Source organism: Fopius arisanus, unplaced genomic scaffold (genome assembly GCF_000806365.1).
Source record: "Fopius arisanus strain USDA-PBARC FA_bdor unplaced genomic scaffold, ASM80636v1 scaffold00002, whole genome shotgun sequence".
Taxonomy (NCBI): Eukaryota; Metazoa; Arthropoda; class Insecta; order Hymenoptera; family Braconidae; genus Fopius; species Fopius arisanus.
In genome coordinates this window covers 2164489-2170420 of record NW_011887741.1, presented here as the reverse complement: position 1 = coordinate 2170420, position 5932 = coordinate 2164489, and the positions used below count along the sequence as shown (strand labels likewise).

Here is a 5932-nt window from a genome sequence, read left to right as displayed (position 1 = left end):
GTAGAATTTTTTTTCTTTTCGATATCATTTTTCAATCGAGAGTTATTCAATATTGAACATTGTTATCAATTTTCATGAAAATTGATAATTTTCTCGCGAGTTGATTACTCTCATTTAATCATTGCTAATTAGTTATTAATTATCAGTAACTCCCATCAGTTCTTCCATTTCCTAAAACAATTCCCAAGCTGATGAAGACGTACATTCGACTGAAACCGAGATGAAAACGATAATCGATAGCCTCGAATGTTTAAGTTACTTCAATAATTCCAATAATTCCAATAATTCCAATCGATTCGAGCAATTGGCAATTGAGTATGACACTTCTATTGCAGGACAAATAGGATTTGTTGGGTGAAGTACTTGCGCCGAATGTTATTTTATTTGAGTAGTCAATCGGTTGTCAAATTGAGCGGAAAACAAAAGTGGAGTTGACATCGTGATTTCGTGGTCCATTGAAGCTGGAAATTGACGAGAAAGAGATTGAGGGATTATTTAATAGTTTGAAGGAGATGATGCTCCCCGATGGTAGGACAAAATGACTGCTCTTGCGTAACCGCAATCATTGTCACGTACGAGGTAATACGTACAATACAAGTACATGATTGTGTTGATTGTTGCCCGGAAGGAGATGAACGCGCAGTTGTCGAGATAAATCTCGATCGACATTTCTTCTAAAATATCCCCATAAAATTGTGAATAAAAAAAATAATCATGATCCAAAAATGTACCTTTTTCGAACTTCAATCGTAGGCGGTGGGAAAAGTCCAATAAAAATTGACCGACAAATAATTTATGAATGATTTATGAAATGCTACGTAAAAATTCTTGACAATTACAAATTATTTATTGGATTTACCCGAAAAAATATATCATGTTCGAATTTTATTGTTGTTTAATTAATGATGAAGCTCATGAGCGTGCGATAATTTTCCGGTGGATTTTCTATTATTATTTATTATTTTATATTATCATTTATTATATTTTTTTTTGTTTTTTAAAAATTCAGGAAAACGCGGGATTATTGCAAAAACATAAAAAATTGTTAAGAATGGATGAATTATTCATGTACTCCCGTCATCCACTACTTGAATCAAGTACTTCAATTACAATTAATTGATCTCCATTAAAAATCGAAATTATCCCACGAACGGATCGGGAGTTGGTGATATAATAATAAATAATATTTATAATCCAATAATTTCTAATATTTCATATAGTTTTTAAAAATATCCAGTGCGCACTGAATACAATTATAAAATTCGCAAGAACAATTAGATTTTCACGTCAACAAATATTTCGATCAATCGATTTTGTGAGTGCACGGAGGTGTTTCGATAATCTAAACCATCTTTATGAAACCAACAGACCCGGTCTGCTAATTTTATAGAACAACTCACACACCAGAATAAATACCAATACAAGAATAAATATCGCACAAGTTGAGTTTCACTCAGCGATTTACGATGCACTCAGGCAAACATTTGCCCAGTTTTTGGAGAACTGGTGTGCCTCGCAAAAGCAAACTCATCCCCATTCAATCCGGAAATGTATTCCAGAGTTATTCTCTCATACCGACGAGAACCTGAGTAAACAAACGAGGAGAATATAAATGACGAGTTTCAACGGCCATTCTCGTAATTAAGGACAGAAAAAAAAAAAAATCAAGACTGCGGAAAAAAACTAGCTTTGTCTAGAGAGAGCCAGTTCCCCTCTAATAAATTACGGATGCCAGTTCCACGCTTCGCTGGAACACAATATCTTTGCGTATTATTATTGTGTAATCATTTCTGACATGATGGAGACACGAACGTCAGTCTTCGCGTCAAGCCCAGCTTTGGGCTTATTTTTTTTTCTACTCCCTCTGATGGTAATCAATGAATGGGAAATGGACTTTCCTAGAGTGACTCATCCACTGAGGGTTCTGAAAATTTGTTGGCGAATTTCCTTAACAGACTTTCCTACGTCAACAATGGACAGCGAGAATGGTAATCAGTTGAGGGGTGATAACGGGAAATAAGCTCAATTCACTTCGGAGAGTTTTTCTCAAATATCTCTGAATCTGGTGGAAATAGGAAAATTTTTGTAATTGAATTTTTTGCTGCTCTTGATTAGTTGCGCGAAAATGGTCTTTACGGAAATTTTGATATCTCTCTTAGATTCTGAGATATTTCTTGAAAACTTAAGTATTCGCTGGAGTGACTTGGTTTACTTCGTTTGCTTCGTCGCTTTGAGTTTTCCTGAAATAACTCCTTCCTCGAGATAGATAGCGAAATTTTTGTAATGACAATTTTTGTAGTTCTCAATCATCCCTAGAAAAAAGATTCACACCAAAATTTCGCTATCTCACTTAGATACGGATATAACCCCTAAAAACTAAAATCAAAAACTATAAAACTTCTTTTTTTGCTTCGACCTATCGCGGAATATCTCTGTACGCGAGGTAGATATCAAAATTTTCATCAGAACCTTTTTTATAGTTTTCAATTATCTCTAGAAAAATGATTTTGACAAAAATTCGGCCATCTCCGATAGTATCGTAGATATTTCGAAAAAACTTGTGTAAGGGCAGCTTTTTGGGGATGCTCCAGTGAAATACTGACGTTTAGAGTCTAGACAATGAGAGAACTTACGGAACAGCAACGTAAAGTAATCTCGGATGTGTTTTAGCTCTAGTAAGTGTCGATACACAACCACTGTGTCTCCTAAAAGATGTCAAAGGAAGTGTTATCCTGACAGCACCAGAATCTCTATGAGAAACACGAGAGTGGGTTTCCGTTGGTACCAGAACTGCGTACTCGTTCATTATTCAATAAATTCATGATCTCCGAATGAACTCGATACTAAAAATCAATTGACATGAACGACGAATGCACTGACGCGCCATCAGATACCACAACACCGCAGAATAATAAATCAGCTATGACGTTTGGCTTGTAGTGGCTGTTTCACATATGTCATTAAAAATTTAAATTATTCTCACTACGCAACAGCTATTGTCATTACTGGTGTACGCCAAAGTTGTGAATTAGTCGCGTGCCGACGTGATACTGCACGCGTAGTTCATTTATGAGTTGTACTGAGGTACTAGTATGTACTGGTGAGGTTTTCAAACGTCAAAAGCCAACAGACGAGTGTGTACGTATCAAATATCCAACGACTCCCTCCAGTTACTTATTTTAATCAGATTTTACATTTTACACTGATGACATATGTCTCGCCACACCACGCAATTTTCTCGTGATTTTCAAAAATTTTGAGTTTTTTTTTTGCAGTGATTATCCCATTATTATTGGATTATTATTAATTGTTTATTGTTATCATTTATTAATCCCATTGCGTCGGAAGGATAGATGACAGGGAAAGATATTATATTTGATTATGTTACGATTTTAATTCCAGTTAAAGTTTTTTTTTTAACGAGGTTTGATTTTTTGGAATTATTGGGACAGTCTCTGGGGGAAAGATGTACGGAAAAAAAAAATTGAAGTGAGTGGACGTATCTATTTGAGTGCATTCCATTCGCAAAGGGATATCAATTGAAAGTTTATGTTGTTAGGGGATTGTTAATTATTTACAGAATTTTTGGGATTTTTGGGACTCAATTGAGGATTTTCCGGAATTTTTTTAGGTTTTTTTGAGGATTTTTTAACATTCGAGGCGATTTTCAAATAACAATTGCTGATGAAACTATTTATTTCTAGGATTTCCGAAAATACCAAATTACCGATTTTTTTGGAATTCCCCGGGAGTTTTTGAGGAATTCCGTCCAGATTCCCAGAATTTTTTTAAAAATACAAACGAAATATTTTATTCATTCCGAAAATACGGAAAACTTATTTTCATCAGAAATGTTCAGTCTCTCTTTTTTTTTTAACAGGGAATCCCCTCGAGCTTTGGAGGAAAAATTCCTCGTCTAAATAATCTCTATAAAATTATTGATTTCAGGAAATAGGAAATTGCGGTTTTTATCAGAATAAAGTTGCAAAAACTCCCGGCAGTTTCGGGAAAACCCGGCACTTGAATGATATGAAATTCGACCGATCAAATAAAAAACATTCCGCCGATTTCTCCCGAAAATTACGACTTTAAAAAATTTTGCAACCAATTATTGATCGAATAGACCTGAAAAAAAAATTTTCAATTTCAGTGAATACCTCCTCAATTGTCATGCTCCCCTGATACATTTTCAAAAATTTTGAATTTTCAAATTTCCGTGAATACCTCCTCGATTTTCATGCTCCCTTGATAATTTTTTGGAATTTTCGAATTTTTCAATTTCAGTGAATACCTCCTCGATTTTTTTTTGGAATTTGGAATTTTCAAATTTCAGCGAATACCTCCTCGATTTTCATGTTCTCCTGATACTTTTTCAAAAATTTAGAATTTTCAAATTTCAGTGAATACCTCCTCAATTGTCATGCTCCCCTGATACTTTTCCAAAAATTTCGAATTTTCAAATTTCAGTGAATACCTCCTCGATTTATGAATTAAATTTAATTGAAGAAAAAAAAAATACGTCGCAAAAATGATCATCGAATCCCGAATTAAAACTCGCGAAACCCCAAATAAATCCAATTGAAGCCGATAAAACAGAGAATACCAACAACAGCTGATACCAGACTCTTTATCAGCTCGTCGAAAATTTTTAATTCCCCTATCAGGTATTTACAGAAGATAGTGGATATCTGAAGAGCATCGTGATTGAATCCGGGAGTCTATAACAAAATCCACAACTAGCCCCAAGAATCCGATAACTGAGAGATGATGAAGCACCGACTGTTCAGCCCCACCAGAGCAATCATCCCCCAGAAAAAATACTAGCCGTCGATAAGGCAGAAGTTCATCAAAACAAACGTCAGAGACCTGCAATCAATAATTATCCACCCCAGCGATTGATAAAAAAAAATCCAAATAATCCACACCCATAACAGAAGTTAAAGGACAATCATGATTTCAGGTTCCATTGTCTCACTGATAAACCCTAGACAATAGACGGACTACCTCTGCCAGTTTCCTATTACAGTTGGACAATAGATATAAATTAGTAACAATGAAATGTCCGATTGTTCTCCGGGGAGTTGAGACCACAAGTGAAATTATTGTCGTAGTTGAACGCATCCAACTTGTTGTAATTACATGAGTTACCTCAGGTGATGGTATCCAAGACCCGAAAATAACGTCAGCCTCAGGAATTCTATGTGTAGACAAGTGTTTCTGTTCGCAGCCTGTGGGTAGCCGTTGCTCAGTCAACCGATTTCTTCTCCATTCTCGAAAAACACGAGAGACGAGCGAGAAATCGCTCAAGGTGATGAGATGAGAGACAGGGTGTTATTTTCTGCGTTACGAAATTGGTATTTACTGAAATTGAAAATTTTATGGAGTCACTTAAATTTTTTGCTCCCATGTAACCATGTAAAAAAATTGAAGTGACTCCATAAATTTTTAAAATTTCAATGAATACTAATTTCGATTATACTGAAGTCAGCATAAGTTTTAACATTGATTTTAGGAGTGGGGGACATGGTGACAAGTGGTAACTACGTGGAGTGGGGGTATCCAGAGAAGTAGAAACTTATGCTGACTTTGGTATAGTCCCTTTGACAGCGAGACTGGTACTGAGGCAGTTACCGAGTCGGCTGACGGGTAAACACCCCACCATTGGGTGCGACCCCCTCTTTTTCTTGGGGTCAGGTACTACAATACGGGTGGGGTCACTCAAACCCCCGCTGAGTGGCTCAGTTCTGGGGTGGTAACTGACCCCAAGAGAAAGAGGGGGCCGTACTCAATGGTGGGGTGTCTGCCCGTCAGCCGACTCGGTAACTGCCTCAGTAGCAGTCCCACTGTCAGAGAGACCAGTCGATTGGATAAATTTTATTTTCTGAAAATTTTAAATTTTTCAATTTAAGTCAATACCTCCTCGATTTTCATG

The 5932-nt window shown here is 36.2% G+C and overlaps 1 protein-coding gene across 1 annotated transcript in view; it reads right to left on the bottom strand.

Annotated features, from left to right (window-relative positions):
- Window positions 1-5932, bottom strand: part of dnc (phosphodiesterase dunce) — a gene marked incomplete in the record, with an annotated part of 36684 nt that overhangs the window by 15536 nt on the left and 15216 nt on the right.